General features: G+C 42.5%; 1 long non-coding RNA gene across 1 annotated transcript in view; it reads right to left on the bottom strand.

The window, feature by feature from the left end:
* The window catches only part of LOC122548613, a 10287-nt gene extending 9410 nt beyond the window's left edge, over positions 1–877 (bottom strand). The window contains exon 1 of the long non-coding RNA XR_006311270.1: positions 842–877. This is a non-coding gene — a long non-coding RNA (uncharacterized LOC122548613). The remainder of the gene's footprint in view (positions 1–841) is intronic.
* Between the last annotated feature and the right edge of the window lie 15288 nt (positions 878–16165).

Genomic DNA, 16165 nt, shown 5'->3' on the forward strand with positions numbered 1-16165 from the left:
GACTCTGTCTGTCCTAGCTTTTAGCTTCCAGCCTAACTCCCTGAGCTCCTGAATGACCTGCCCACCCCTTTTCCTACCTGTTTCGTTGGTGCCAGTGTGCACCACGACTTCTGGCTGCACACCCTCCCCCTTAAGGATTCTGAAGACACGGTTCGGAGACGTTCGGACCCTGGCACCCGGGAGGCAACAAACCATCCGAGAGTCTCGCCCATGTCCACAGAACCGCCTGTCCGTCCCTCTAAATAGAGAGTCTCCTGTAACTAGTGCTCTCCTCCTCTCCCCCTTTCCCTTCTGAGTCTCAGAGCCAGACCTCATGCCACAGACCTGGTCACTGCAGCTTACCCCTGCTAGGCTGTCCCCCCCACCAGTATCCAAAACGGTATACCTAATGTTTAGGGGAATGACTACAGGGGATCCCTGCACTGCCTGCTTCCTCCCCTTCCCACCTCTAACTGTTACCCAGCTACCTCTGTTCTCTGGCGTAACTATGTCCCTGTAGCTTCTATCTATCACCTTCTCAGCCTCTCGAATAATCCTCAGTTCATCCAACTCCAGTTCCAGTTCCCTAACTCGTTCTGTGAGGAGCAGAATCTGACTGCATTTCCTGCAGATGAAGTCGGCAGGAGTATCGGTGGTCACGTCACCCCTACCTCAAACATCCTGCAGGAGGAACATTCCACTGCCTGCGCTGCCATTACTCTACACTTCGTCTCCAAAGCAAAAACACTGAGTCGCTTACCTGTGAATTTTAAAGTTAGGTTAGAGGAGGAGGATGGGAGGGAGGCCCTACTATGTAGGGCCTGGGGTATAGAACACACCCACTCAAATATCAATCACTTACCTTCCCGACCAGCTCTGCGCTCCAACCTCACTTCCGCCCAGCTCGCGCCGCTCTCTGCTGAGAAAAGACCGTTGGCGTCGAGGTAAGTTCTTTATATATCACTTACCTTCCCGGCCAGCTCTGCACTCCAACCTCACTTCCGCCCAGCTCGCGCCGCTCTCTGCTGAAAAATAAAAGAAAGCCCTGATGCAGGGCTTTTGCCCGATACATCGATTTTCCTGCTCCTCAGATGCTGCCTGACCTGCTGCGCTTTTCCAGCACCACTCTAATCTTGACTCTAATCTCCAGCATCTGCAGTCCTTGTTTTTACCTGAGTTAGAGTGTAGGTGATGTTCAGACATAGTTCTTACCCCTAGGGATATGGTATTTGAAAATGAGTTTGCTGACCAGGATGTTGCTGGAACTGGAAGGTTTCAGTTCTCAGGAGAGGCTGGATAGGTTGCATGTTTTTTTCCCTGGAGTGTTGGAGGTTGAAGGGTGACCTTATAGAGGTTTATAAAGTCATGAGGGACACAGAATAGCAAAAGGTCTTTTCCCTAGGGTGGGGGAGTTCAGACTTGGGAACCCCTTTTTAAGGTGAGAGAAGAAAGATTTAAAATGGACCTGAGGAACAACTTGTTCGCACAGAGGGTGGTTCTTATGTGGAATGAACTGCGAAAGAAGAAGGGAGATGCAGGTACAGTTACAACATTTAAAAGACATTTAGACAGGAACATGAAGAGGAAATGTTTCAAACACAGACACCTGGGACTAGTTTAGCTTGGGAAACTTGGTTGGCATGAACGAGTTAGAGTGAGGGTCTATTTCCATGCTGTATTACTCTATGACACTGTGCCTTTATGATCTTGACCACTTTTCTAAGGCCTTTAGACTTTTCAATGCATTGTATCCAGGTCTTTCGGACAACAAAGGTTGTGCTGACCTCCATAGCTACCCACTCCCACTGTATGGATATGGATTAATCAGAGATATTGATTGTCAAACGTGTTTTTGGGGCTATCAAACGTTTAGTTCTATAGCTTTGAACATGAACAGTGTGGAGAGAGAAATTGCTTTACATCTATGTTTTTATCACAGTAACATTTGAGTCAGCTACAATAAACCAGTTGTATCCTGGTGTGATCACATCTGGAATAATGTGAGCAGTTTGGTGTCTTTCTTTAAGGAAAGATATCATTTAATTTGAGGCGGTTCAGAGAAGGTTCACTCGGATGATTCCTAGTGTGGAGAGATTGTCTTACGAGAAAAAATTGAACAGATTGAGACTCTACTTAATGGAGTTGAAAAGAATGAGAGATTATCTCATTGAAACATGAATGATTCTTTAGGGGTTTGACAGGGTAAATACTGAGAGGATGTGCCCCCTCATGGGAGAGATGAGGACCAAAGAGCAGAGTCTCAGGATTAACGAGCACCATTTTAAGACTGAGATGAGGAGGAATTTCTTCTCTCAGAGAGCTACATAATCTATAGGAGTAGAGTCCTCGTGTATATTTAAGACGGAGATAGATTGCTGATCAATAGGACAATCGAGAATTACAGAGAAAAAGTGGACAGGAGGAGTGTCAGATCTGCCATAGTCCTACTGAATGGCAGGACAGGTTTAAGGGACCTAATGGCCTACTCTTATTCCTGCCTTATAGTGACCCTGGGTAGCAGGAGGCATAACTTATTGAATTTTACATTCAGTTTGAGGGAGAGATAAGTGCATTTGAGACTATCTTTAAAAAGTTAAATAAGAGCAATTATAAGAGAATGAAAGCGGAGCTGAAGTAAGTGAAGTGACAAATTACGTTTAAAGAATATATCGATAGAGAAACAGAGGCAGATGCTGAAGGGGATATTTCAGAATGAACAGAATAGATAGATTCTGACAAGTAAGAAACATTACAAGGGATGGGCCCATAAGCTGTGGTTAACTAGCGAGGTTGAAGATAGCATCAAAATTAAAGAAAACGTACACAATTGTGAAAGACAGGCCAGAAGACTGGACAGAACATGTAAAGCAAAGAATGATGAAACAATTAACAATTAATAAGTAGCAAAAAAAATGAGTGAGAGGAAATGAACCAGAAATTTAAACCAGACTGTTTGACTCTCTATAAATATTTAAAGGAGAGGAAGAATAATAATACGAGCCTTGGTCCCTGAGCAGGTGAGTCTGGAGAATTAATAATGAAAAATAAGTAGAAGGCAGATGGATTACACAGATATTTTACATTTGCCTTCACTATAAAGGATTCAAGCATAATTTCAGAAGCAACTATAAATCAGGAAATGGATGGGGGGGAGGAACATACAAAAATGACAATCACCAGAGAAGTGGCACTGAGGGAATTGATTGATTCATTGATTTGATTTATTGTCATGTGTACCTAAGTACAGTGTAAAGCTTTGTTTGTGGGCAGTACAGGCATATTACAATAAGCAAGGACGTACAGACCACAGGGTGAAATAAAGCTTGGACAGAGTGAGGCACACAGGTTACCTTTCACAGGATGTGTGTGAGGCAAGATCAACACTAACAAGATTATCATTATTTGAAGTCAAATAGTCCATTCATCAGTCTTTTAGAACGGTTATAAGAAATGTTAGAGTTAGATCTGGTGTAGGGAGCTCGCAAGGAGTCACCTGGTGTCCGCGCCATCTTGAATTGCGTTGGAGCTGTGGGCAGACAAGTGCTCAAGTCCAGATGGTCTTCACCTAAGATCTTAAACAATGTACAAAGTTAAAAATCACACAACACCACGTTATAGCACACTAGCTTTCGGAGCGACGCTCCTTCATCAGGTGATTGATGAAGGAGCGTCGCTCCGAAAGCTAGTGTGCTTCCAATTAAACCTGTTGGACTATAACTTGGTGTTGTGAGATTTTTAACTTTGTACACCCCAGTCCAACACCGGCATCTCCGAATCATGACTACTATTAAACAATGTAGTTTGTATAGTTGATATATTGTTTTTGATTTTACAAAACTCCATTGATCATGGAAATTCCCATTAGATTGGAAGATGGCGAATGTAATTCCTTCATTTACAAAGAGGGACAGGCAGATTGCAATTAGTTATGGATCAGTTAACTTAACATCTGCCATAGGGCTATTGTGAGATGCTATCATGAAAGATGCTACAGCAGGGCACTTGGATAAAATCAAGCTAATCAGAGAAAGTCAATATGCAGCGAATATGAGAAGGGAAAATAGGTTTTAAACAGTCTGATGGAGTTCTTTGAAGAAGTTATATGTGCTGCAGATATAGAGGAGTCAGTAGATTACTGCACTTAAACATCCAGAATGTACTTGATAAAGTACCAAAGGACATTAGCTAGGCCACTGTTGGAATATTGCGTGCAATTCTGGTCTCCTTCCTATCGGAAAGATGTTGTGGCCTAACCAATGTCCTGCACAGCTGCAACATGATCTCCCAACTCCTGTACTCAATACTTTGACCAATAAAGTAAAGCATACCAAACACCTTCTTTACGATCCTATCTACCTGAGACTCCACTTTCAAGGAGCTAGTGGGCGGCACAGTGGCACAGTGGTTAGCACTGCTGCCTCACAGCGCCAGAGACCCGGGTTCAATTCCCGCCTCAGGCGACTGACTGTGTGGAGTTTGCACATTCTCCTCGTGTCTGTGTGGGTTTCCTCCGGGTGCTCCGGTTTCCTCCCACAGTCCAAAGATGTGCAGGTCAGGTGAATTGGCCATGCTAAATTGCCCGTAGTGTTAGGTAAGGGGTAAATGTAGGGGTATGGGTGGGTTGCGCTTCAGCGGGGCGGTGTGGACTTGTTGGGCCGAAGGGCCTGTTTCCACACTGTAAGTAATCTAATCTAATCTAATCTATGAACCTGCACACCAAGGTCTCTTTGTTCAGCAACACTCCCGAGGACCTTACCATTAAGTGTATGAGTCCCAAAATGCAGCACCTCGCATTTATCTGAATTCCATGTTCCACTTCTCAGCCCATTGGCCTATCTGATCAAGATCCTGTTATAATCTGAGGTAATCTTCTTCGCTGAAAAGTGTATTACTGAAAAAGCGCAGCAGGTCAGGCAGCATCCAAGGAGCAGGAGAATCGACATTTCAGGCATAAGCCCTTCTTCAGGAATGAGGAAGGTGTGCCAAGCAGGGTAAGGTCTGGAGGTTGGTGGGGTGGTAGGTGAGGAACAGTGGGGTTCTGTCCTGGTGGCGATTGGAGGGGTGGGGTTCAAGGGCGGAGGAGCGGGAAGTGGGGGAGATGCGGTGGAGAGCATCGTCAACCACGTCTGAGGGGAAATTGTGGTCTTTGAAGAAGGAGGCCATCTGGGTTGTTCGGTATTAGGAGGAGTCTGAGACGGTCCAGGAAAATTTGAGGTCGGGGTGGAAGGTGTTGGTAAAGTGAATGAACTGTTCAACCTCCTTGTGGGAGCACAAGGTAGCGCCGATACAGTCATCAATGTAGTGGAGGAAAAGGTAGGGGATGGTGCCAGTGTAGCTGCGGAAGATGGACTGTTCCACATATCCAATGAAGAGGCAGGCATAGCTGGGGCTCATGCGGGTGCCCATGGCTACTCCTTTGGTTTGAGGAAGTGGGAGGATTGGAAAGAGAAGTTGTTCAGAGTGAGGACCAGTTCAGTCAGTCGAAGGAGGGTGTCAGTAGTAGCCATGGGCACCTGCATGGGCCCCAGCTATGCCTACCTCCCACCTTACTAGTTTAAATCCTCCCGAGCAGCTCTAGCAAATATCCCTTATTAATCACCTTCCAATTTAAGTGCAATCTGTCCTTCTTGTACAGGTCACTTCTACCCCAAAAGAGATTCCAATGATCCAAAAATGTGAATCCTTCTCCCATACACTAGCTCCTCAGCCATGCATTCATCTGCTCTATCCTCCTATTCCTGCCCTCACTAGCTTATAGCACCAGGAGTAATCCAGATATTACTACTCTCAAGGATCTCCTTTTAAAATTCCTGCCTAACTCTCTGTAATCTCCCTTCAGAATCTCAACCTTTTCCCTTCTAATGTTGTTAGTTCCAATGTATACAATGACTTCCTGCTGGTCCCTCTCCCCCTTGAGAACATTCTGCACCCTCTCTGAGACATCCTTGATCCTGGCACCAGGGAAGCAACACACCATTCTGCTTTTTCTCTGCTGTCCACAGAACCGTCTGTCTGTGCCTCGGACTAGAGAGTCCCCAAACACAATCGATCTCTTGGAACCCGATGTTCCCCTCATTGCATTAGAGCCAGTCTCAATACCAGAAACATGGCTGTTTGTGCTACATTCCCCTGAGAATCCATCACCCCCTACATTTTCCACTTGTTTGAAATGAGGATCGCCACAGAAGACTCCTGTACTACCTGCCTACCTCTATTACCTTTCCTGGGGTTAACTCATCTATGTGACTCTAATGTGCGACCTTTCTCCCTTTCTATAACTGCCATTCAACCCCCTTGCTCTTGTAAATCCCTCATTGCCTCTAATTGTCTCTCCAATCATTCCATTCGATCTGTAGGTGTTGGAGGCTGAGAGCTGAGGGGATGCTATTGTCAAGGAGGGGACAACTGTGACTGTAAAAGGGGGAATATGTGGATGGAAATGGAATCATGTGTCTGTCCACAGCCAGGAGCACTCTGTCTTTAAGGTGGGGACAGTGTCCGATTACACCAGGTGTGGTCACTTTATATTGCAGGTGAATGTGAGGGGAGGGTAGGTTTAGCCTCATATAGACTGGAAATAAAATGACAGTGACTATACCTAGGGCAGTTATGATAAGTGTGTTGACCTATGAGAGAGGGGGCTGCAGTACCCATCGACGTGACACCCTTGAAAGAGCAAAGGTATTAGATGTGGGTCCATATATTGTCCAGGGAACAGATAGAACATTGAAATATACAGCACAGGAACGGGCTATTTGGCCCATGATGTTTTGCTGCCCATGACACCAACTTAAACTAATCCCTTCTGCCTGCCCTCGGCCCATATCCCTCCATTCTTGGCATATTCATGCGTTTATCTAAAGGTCCTTCAGTTTCCCCTATTGTATTTGCCTCCACCACCAATCCTGGCAGCATGTTTCACACTCCTTCCACTCTTTGTGTGACAAACTTGCCCCTCTTATCCCCATTGAACTTTCCCCTTCACACCTAAATGCATGCCCCCTCGTATAAGGCATCTCAACTCTGGAAAAATGATACTGACTATCAACCCTAATTTGCATTCATGACTTTATAAACTTCTGTTCAGTTCCCCCCTCAGCATACACAGTCACCCAGAGAAAATAAAATTAGTTTTTCTGACCTCTCCTTATAGCTCATACCCTCTAATCCAGGCAGCATCCTGGTAAACCTCTTTTGCACCCTGTCCAAAGCCGCCACATCATTCCTGTAATGTGGTGACAAGATCTGAATGCAATACTCTCAAGTGTGGCCTAACCAAAGTCTTATAAAACTGCAGCATGACATCCTGACTCTTGTACTTAATTCCCTGACAAATAAAAGCAAGCATGTTATACGCCCTCTTTATCTATCTACTTGTGTGGCTGTTCTCAGGAAGATCTAAAGATTCCTCAATACCTTGTGACCCTAATGAATTGACCCCTGTGTGCTGTATATGTTCCTACCCCACTTTACTGTCTGAAGGCAATTCATCATTTTTTTTCAAGCCTGATTTTCCAAATCTTGTGATAGTCAGGGACTGCGGTTAAAGCGTGTTACAACATGTAAACAATCCTTAAAAATACATGAAATAAAGACTTATTATAGTGAAGAATCTTCATGAAATAACAGTAAACAACTTTAAAAAGATGGTAGGGAGCAGCATTGAGACAAAATTGGAAAGGAATATAAGAATATTTCCCCCAAGTTAGTCCACTGAAATGATTGTAACATTGAACACCTGCTGTTTTAGATCCAGCTATTTTTCCTTCTAAAGTTCACAATACACCTAGTTACAATGGTTACAGGAAGATGTGAAGACTCTACACAAACAAAAGAAACAAATGGATGTTTTTAAATAAACCGTACATAACAAAATCTTTAAAACCAACTTCTACATTGTGAATTGCTGTAATAAATGATATTTCCTGGTAGACATGGTGGGAGTTTATTTGTGAATATGAAAATATAAGTTTAATTGTGTCTGTACAAAATACTTAATTTGATTTTAATCATTACAATGTTTCTTTTGAAGAGATTTGGGCGAGAGAGAGACAGAGCAATGATAAATACATGTAATTTAAACTTGGCAAGACCACATGCATAGTGTTCCAAACAGATTGAAGATACACATTAGTCAAGGGGGGATCCAGAGTACTGTGGAAGATTGAAACAGAGCTACAAAGAAACAGCTAACTGATACAGGATATAATTCATGCAGATGGGAAAAGAAAGAGGGGACATGAAGTATTTGTGTTAGTTAAAGGTAACATAATAGTACTCAAAGGAAAAAACTAGCTCAGATACACAATCTATATTGATTCAGTTCAAACGTAAGAAGGAACCCATTGCACTAATACTTGTTTGGTATAGATCACCAAATAAAGGAAGGAAACTGGAGGAAAAACATTGAGACAAATCTGTGAGTTCAGTAGCTGGCACAGAATGGCTTGGAATGGGCAGCACAATGGCTCAGTGGTCAGCACTGCTGCCTCACAGCACCAGGGACCCAGGTTCAATTCCACCCTTGGATGACTATTTATGTGGAGTTTCTACATTCTGCCTGTGTCTGCATGGGTTTCCTCCCACAGTCCAAAGATGTGCAGATTAGATGGATTGGCAATGGAAATTGTCTAGGAGAAACCGAGGACTGGAGATCAGAGTCGAGAGTGTGGTGCTGGAAAAGCACAACAGGTCAAGTGGCATCCGAGGAGCAAGGGAATCAATGTTTTGGGAAAATACCTCATTCCTGATAAAGGGCTTTTACCCAAAACGTCGATTCTCCTGCTCCTCAGATGCTGCCGACCTGCTTGCTTTTCCAGCACCACACTCACAACATGTGAAATTGTCCCATAGTGTCCAGGGTGGTATAGTCTAAGTGGACTAGCCATGGTAAATGCATGGTTATAGGGATAATGTAGAGGGGTGGGTCTGGGTGGGATGCTCCTTAGAGGGATGGTGGTGACCTGATGGGCTGAATGGCCTGTTTCTACACTGTAGGGATTCTATGATTATTGTTATAAGCAAAAGGAGAAAATGGAATTGTATCATTTCAATGTGTGGAAGAGTTTTTTAAAATTTCATACGTAAGATGACTGACAAAGAAAGAGTCACCGATAGATCTGGTAGTGGACAATGAACCAAAGTAAATAAACTACAGCATCTGAATACTGGCAATATTGGATGTAAAGTAACAATAGTTGGACAAAGATTAAAGTAATACATTGGAAAATAGAAAATGGAGATAATGAGTACAACTAAAGATATATTAGGTGAAAATCTTCAAACACTTAAATGGGTGATCAACGTTGTTCAAGAGAAATGCACTTCACTAAGGAAATGAAAACAAACTCTAACTAAGGGAAATTGGATTGATAAAGAACTTAAGGGGGAAAAAAATCGATCTTCAGGTAAAGCTTGTTTGATCTATTTAGTATAAGTGATGAGAACCAAACACATTCAAAGGACAATAACTGAATGTAGAATATTTTTAAAAATCAGGAGGGCAAAGAGAAATTAGTAGATCAAGTTATTGATTAATACAAAAAAGAACTCATACAGTTTGATAGAAAACCTAATAAGAAAAGGAAAATTTATAGAAGGGATATTATCGCAGCAGCGTTTGCAAAAGAGAGACAGTGCAGAAATGAAGGAAGAATGTTGGGTCCAAACAGCAGTTAACCAGTCACAGAAATAAAACACAAACCCAGGAGTACCACCAGGAGCAGAAGCCCATATGATTAGGAAGTCTTCTGTCCATGAACATGTTAATAAAAGTTACCAAACAGCAAGAGCTACAAAGTTGAAGAGAACATGGGACATTCAGAGGTGTCAGATTGAGAACTACCAGCTCTATCACATAGATGCAGAGATCTGAAGAAGAGTCACTGGACACAAACTGTTTACTCTGCTTTGTCTCCACTGATGATGCCAAACTCCTGAGATTCTCCAATAATTTTTGTTTTTGTTCTTATCACATAATTGTATATGGATGGAAAAAGAGTCCCCATTTGGGACTTATAAGACTGAAGCCAGACTCTTGGCATAAGATTGTGAGGGAAACCTCTGAGACTAAGCAATAAGAGCAGATTTACCAATGGTAGGAAAAGCAATTTTGAAAATGTTCTTGGCTCTGTTTGAAACAGTTTCTTGACGATACAGACCAATTGCGTTAATACTAAAGCTGTATTTGTGCAGGATGATCAGCTCAAAAAGGAAATGTTTCAAAAGAGGCACTAAATGCGATGGGAACACTCTGGAAGGTTAAATAAGTGTGTAAATGGCCTAAATAAATTTGGCACTTCTTACTAAGGCCTGTCTTATTAAAATTGAGCTGCCTTTTGATGAAAGCAGATCCTGCCATGTTTTACTGGCATAGCTTTCAGGCAGCTTTATGATGCACATGGATGTTTTTCTTTATGTAGTAGGAGCAACGAATTTGAATACAATGTCATAAATGGACTTAAATTCAAAATTGGAAGACAGGCTCCTGCGGATTTTATGCACACTTGATTGGAAATAAAGCAGAATGTATCAAACATAACTTTGCATCAGTAATCTTATTTGGAAAGTATTAGTCCCATTGTTTTTTGTCAATGTAGGCTCTCAAAAAAGTGTGCAGCAGCTTGGAAAGCTGAATTAACTGAACACTCAGGAGAAAGTGAGGACTGCAGATGCTGGAGATCAGAGCTGAAAATGTGTTGCTGGAAAAGCGCAGCAGGTTAGGCAGCATCCAAGGAGCAGGAAAATCAACATTTCGGGCATGAGCCCTTCTTCAGGAATTAACTGAATTAATAGGAGTGTTCTTAACTGAACACTCAAACAAGGCATTGTGCCAGTTTTGAAGTGTTGTAGATTTCTGTGCAATTATGAAAAATCCTGAGGTGAAAGGTATTATTTGAATGACAAGTAAAAGAAAAAAGAACAATAGACCATTGTGTCTTGAAGTTTCAATCATTGAAAAATACCAGGAACATGAAAATTGATTTTAGTGATATTCTTTATGCAAATTTCTGTGACAGGTTCTGGAGTGCAGGAGGATTTAGAATTTTTCGCTTGAGAAGGGAGGTAAATGTTGCCCCATATCTCAATCAAAAAATGATCAAAAGATTAACAAAAACATACATTAGCAACAGAAATGTTTGCTCTTGGTGAGGGCTGGGATTTACTCTTTTCCTTGGAGAAAATGAATTTGAACATGGGATTCAACAGCAATATTTATTGAATACTACATTGATAATTGATCATTATGGGATAATATGCACTCAACAAGATGCACGATTGAAAGGAGACTGAGGGTCTATATTGCAGTTTTAAAACAGAGGGAGGATGGAGAAATTTCTAAATATAAATAGGTAGGTAGCAGCAGTCAGTTATCTGATTATTCTACACAGAAAGGAGCAAATTTTGAGAAATTGTTGGTGTGATAATACCTACAAGGTTCATGAGCAATCACTAATTAATCTCCCTGTGGGCCTTGTTCAGTTTGGGTTCCCTTGTTAATAGAAAATGGCCTGTCCAGCCCGAACTCATCACCTTAGCCCTTTATAAAGCAGATCCATGTACCCAACTGGCTCAATTTGTAGTGCATTAGATTCTTTATCTTAGTGTCATCTGGTCAAGCCCCTCGCTGGGTGCATTTATATTGGGGGCCCTCTGGTGGTAGAGTCTGCTCCAGACGTGTGCAGTACCACCTCTGAACAGGTTGATTAGAAAAATAAGTTAATAAAATAAGGAACAGCAGCTCCAAAAAAAACTGGCTGGTTCAGTCAGTATTGCATTAGACTCTTAATCTCAGTGCTGTAGGTTTGAACCCCTCGCTGGGTACATTTATATCAGGGGCCCTCTTGAGGCACAGCAATAGAATCCTTATCCCTGAAACAAAAGACCCAGGTTCAAGTCTTATCTGCTGCAGAGATGTATCAGAACACCTCTGATACACCTCTGCTGATTACGAACTTGGGTTAAATAAAGAGAAAACAGATCCAGGGATGGGTCCTGCAGAACTATCAAACCCAGGCTGGGACTAGCCAATGCAAACCAAGAAAATCTACAGAATCCCTACAATGTGGAAACAGGCTATTCAGCCCATCAAGTTCTTACCAACCCTCTGAAGAGCATCCCATCCAGATCCATGTTATTCTTGAAACTGTACATTTCCCATGACTAATCCATCTAGCCTGCACATGCTTGGACACTATGGGCAATTTAGCATGGCTAATCTACCTAACCTGCACATCATTGGACTGTGGGAAGAAACTGGAGCACCCGGAGGAAATCCACGCAGACACAGAGAGAACGTGCACACACCACACAGACAGTCACCCGAGAGTGGAATCAAACCCAGGTCCATGACGCTGTGAGGCAGTGGTGCTAACAACTGAGCTAATGTGGCTCTGTTTTGGTGTTCAACAATAAACAATGTTCCCTTCCAATCGGGCTTCCTGAGTTATTACATTTGAGCTTATTGGAAAAGCTCAATATTGAACACTTTAGTGTAAGTAGGACAAATAAGACATACGTGTTACTTTGTTTTTTTTTAAAATGATCTCATGTATCTGAAGTTATCTTTTAAAAAAAATCTGGTATCGTCTCATCTCGTCTGAAAGAACGTCTGAGAAGATTGGAATGAGGGGACACATGATGGATACCTTAATTAACAGGTAGCTCGTTTTGAATTGGTTGTGAAAATATTGAGCATGAATAAGCACTGCAGATAACTCATTAAAAGTGTGCACTTAGACTTTGGATATAAGTTTGCTCACTGAGCTGCAAGCTTTGTCACTGTACTAGGTTACATCATCAGTGAGCCTCCGGTGAAGTGCTGGTGTTATGTCCCGCTTTCTATTTATGTGTTTAGGTTTCATCGGGTTGGTGATGTCATTTCCGGCGTTGGTCATGTCATTTCCTGTGTTGGTGATTTCATTTCCTGTTATTTTTCTCCGAGGATGGTAGATGGGATCTAAATTGATGTGGTGAAAGTGGGTACTGCAGATGTTGGAGATTAGAGTCAAGATTAGAGTGGTGCTGGAAAAGCACAGCAGGTCAGGCAGCATCCGAGGAGCAGGAAAATTGACATTTCGGGCAAAAGCCCTTCATCAGGAATAGCAGGAAAATTAACCTTTTGGGAATCATTCCTGATGAAGGACTTTTGCTTGAAATGTCGATTTTCCTGCTCCCCGGATGCTGTGCTTTTCCAGCACCACTCTAACCTTGACTCTAAATCGATGTGTTTGTTGTTAGATCTTAGACTCTGTTTAATGCAGCTATCTTCTGTGTAGAAAAACTGGTCGGTGGATTTGAGGAACAACAAAGGAGAAAATACCCTTTTGGAAGTTGTACACAGGCCTCCTGTAATGAGGATATGGGGCAGAAAATAAATCAGAAGATAGAAAAGGCATGTCAGAGAGGCAAAATTACAGTCATCGTGAGGAACTTCAATATGCTGGTGGATTGGGAAAAACTGGTTGGTAGCAGATCCCAAGGAAAGGAATATGAGGAATGTCTTTGTTGGAGCAACTTGCGGTAGAGTGCTGGTTTTGTGTGATTTTTTTTTAACTTTGTCCACCCCAATCCAACACCAGCTCCTCCACACCAAAGATTCATTTCAAGAGGCTCAGAATACAAGAACAGAAATGTACTGCCGAGGCTGTACAGATAGCTCTGCGATAACAGGTCCTTCTTCAGCAGGAGTTGGCTCTAATACGATTGAAGATTTTAGACCATTATTTGCAGAATGTGGACTTTTATTGCTTGTATTGGCTATAACATGATTCTGACCCCTTTAGTTTAACTTGCGTGGCTATTGCATACTTATTTTATAATGCAGGATTGTACGAGAACCAAGCTATCGCAACTGTAAAATGTTCTAGTCAAACTGCTTGTGGAATATTGTGAGCAATTTTAGGCTCTATATCTAAGGAAGGATAAGTCAGCATTGGAGGTGGTCCAGAGGAAGTTTACAGGAATGATCCTGGACATGAAGGACTTGTCATACGAGGAGCAGTTGAGGACTCTGCGTCTCTACTCAATGGAATTTAGATAGATGAATGGGGGAGCTCAGTGAAACTTACAGAACTTTGAGAAACCTGAAGAGAGTGGATGGGGAGACTATGTTTCCACCAGTAGGAGAGACTAGGATGCAGGGGTACAGCCTCAGACTGAAAGGACAACCTTTCAGTGGGGCGGCACGGTGGCTCAGTGGTTAGCACTGCTACCTCACAGCGCCAGGGACCGGGGTTCGATTCCAGCCTCAGGCGACTGTCTGTGTGGAGTTTGCACATTCTCCCCGTGTCTGCGTGGGTTTCCTCCGGGTGCTCTGGTTTCCTTCCACAATCCAAAGATGTGCTGGTCAGGTGAATTGGACATGCTAAATTGTCCATAGTATTAGATTAGATCACCTACAGTGTGGAAACAGGCCCTTCGGCCCAACAAGTCCACACCGACCCTCTGAAGAGTAACCCACCCAGACCCATTTCCCTCTGACTAACACACCTAACCTATGGGCAATTTAGCATGGCCAATTCACCTGACCTGCACATCTTTGGACTGTGGGAGGAAGCCGGAGCACCCGGAGGAAACCCACACAGACATGGGGAGAACGTGCTAACTCCACACAGTCGCTTGAGGCTGGAATCGAACGTGGGACCCTGGTGCTGTGAGGCAGCAGTGTTAACCACTGAGCCACCATGCATTAGTCAGAAGGAGTTGGGTCTGGGTGTGTTGCTCTTTGGAGGGTCGGTGTGGACTTGTTGGGCCAAAGGACCTGTTTCCACACTGCAGGAATCTAATCTAATCTAAGAAGTGAGATGAGGAGATATTTCTTCAGGGCAGAGGATGGTGACTCTGAGGAACTCATAAATACAGAAGGCTGTGGAGGCTGAGCCATTGAGCATATTTAAGACAGACAAAGTTAGGTTCTTGATTAGTAGGGGGGTCCAGGGTTACAGGGAGAAAGCAGGAGAATGGAGTTGATACCAGCCAAAATTGAATGGCAGAGAAGAATTGATGGGCCAAATGGCCTCACGCTGCTCCTATGGTTTTATGGTGATTGGATTTCTGATGAGCTCTACCACACAGAGAGTGCATGCTTGAAAGGCTGAATAGGAGACTATTGAAGATATACGGGCTGTGGGAACAAAGGAAATGAATGATTCAGCAGCAGCAGTAGCAGAGCTCAGGCAGTAACAGAGCAGGCAAGGTGGGAGCTGATGAACTTGATCATGGAGATCATATGGGATAAATAGCACTGTGGTTACATTGTTAAACTAGTAGTCCAGAGGGAATTTGGAAATGTTGGCTCAATTCAATTAATTAACTAAATCTAGAATTAATCTAGAAAACCTTACTTTCAATAAAAAGACACAAGGCTGCTACAAACCTTATCTGATTCACTGATGGCCCTTTGGGATGGGTACCTGGAAACATTATCAATGTGGCTGGTACTTTGATTTCTAAAATACTTTGTAGGCCATTAAATTGTATCAAAATGGTTGACAATCTGCAGCCACTGAAGAAGCTTGTGAGTAGTAAATGATGCTCACATTCCGTGAATGAATGAATAAAAAAGGCTCATCTCTAAGTCAAACTGATTATCAAGGATGCAAACAGTCAGGTCAACCTCAGTAGCTGACAGAGAAAAAGATTTACTTAACAACAAAGAGACTTGTAGTAAGGGTTGAAGGCTGTGGTTTTGATCTTACCAATATTTCAGAATTAATTTAATTATAAACAGAGTTGAGATAAATATGGTATCACATTTCATGTGGTGAGGTATAATTTCAATTTAAGTGGTTTTGTGTAAAAGCAACAAATCAAAATTCTTTTGCATAGAAATGACAGATCAAAACAACATCATTCAATGGGGACAAAATGCATAGAATCTCGACATACAGCATTCTCCATTTGAACTTTTGGCTGTCTGCTCTTAGCACACATACTGTTTAACCCACTGAACATTTCCATTATTTTCCACTTCTGTTTCATTTAAACAGGATCAAGAAATGTGTACAGGATCAGTAATGACATCAGGTGGGGATTATTGTCTTGATAGAAAATTGTAAATGGTTTGGCATTCATTTTTCCTAAGCTCACACACAATTTTTTTTATATTTGTGCACTTAGCTAAAGCACACATTGAATCAAAGAACATTGTGCAGAGTGGATATTAGGTAAAGCATGACTCAATGAG

The sequence above is a fragment of the Chiloscyllium plagiosum genome, chromosome 3 (assembly GCF_004010195.1).
Source record: "Chiloscyllium plagiosum isolate BGI_BamShark_2017 chromosome 3, ASM401019v2, whole genome shotgun sequence".
Classification (NCBI taxonomy): Eukaryota; Metazoa; Chordata; class Chondrichthyes; order Orectolobiformes; family Hemiscylliidae; genus Chiloscyllium; species Chiloscyllium plagiosum.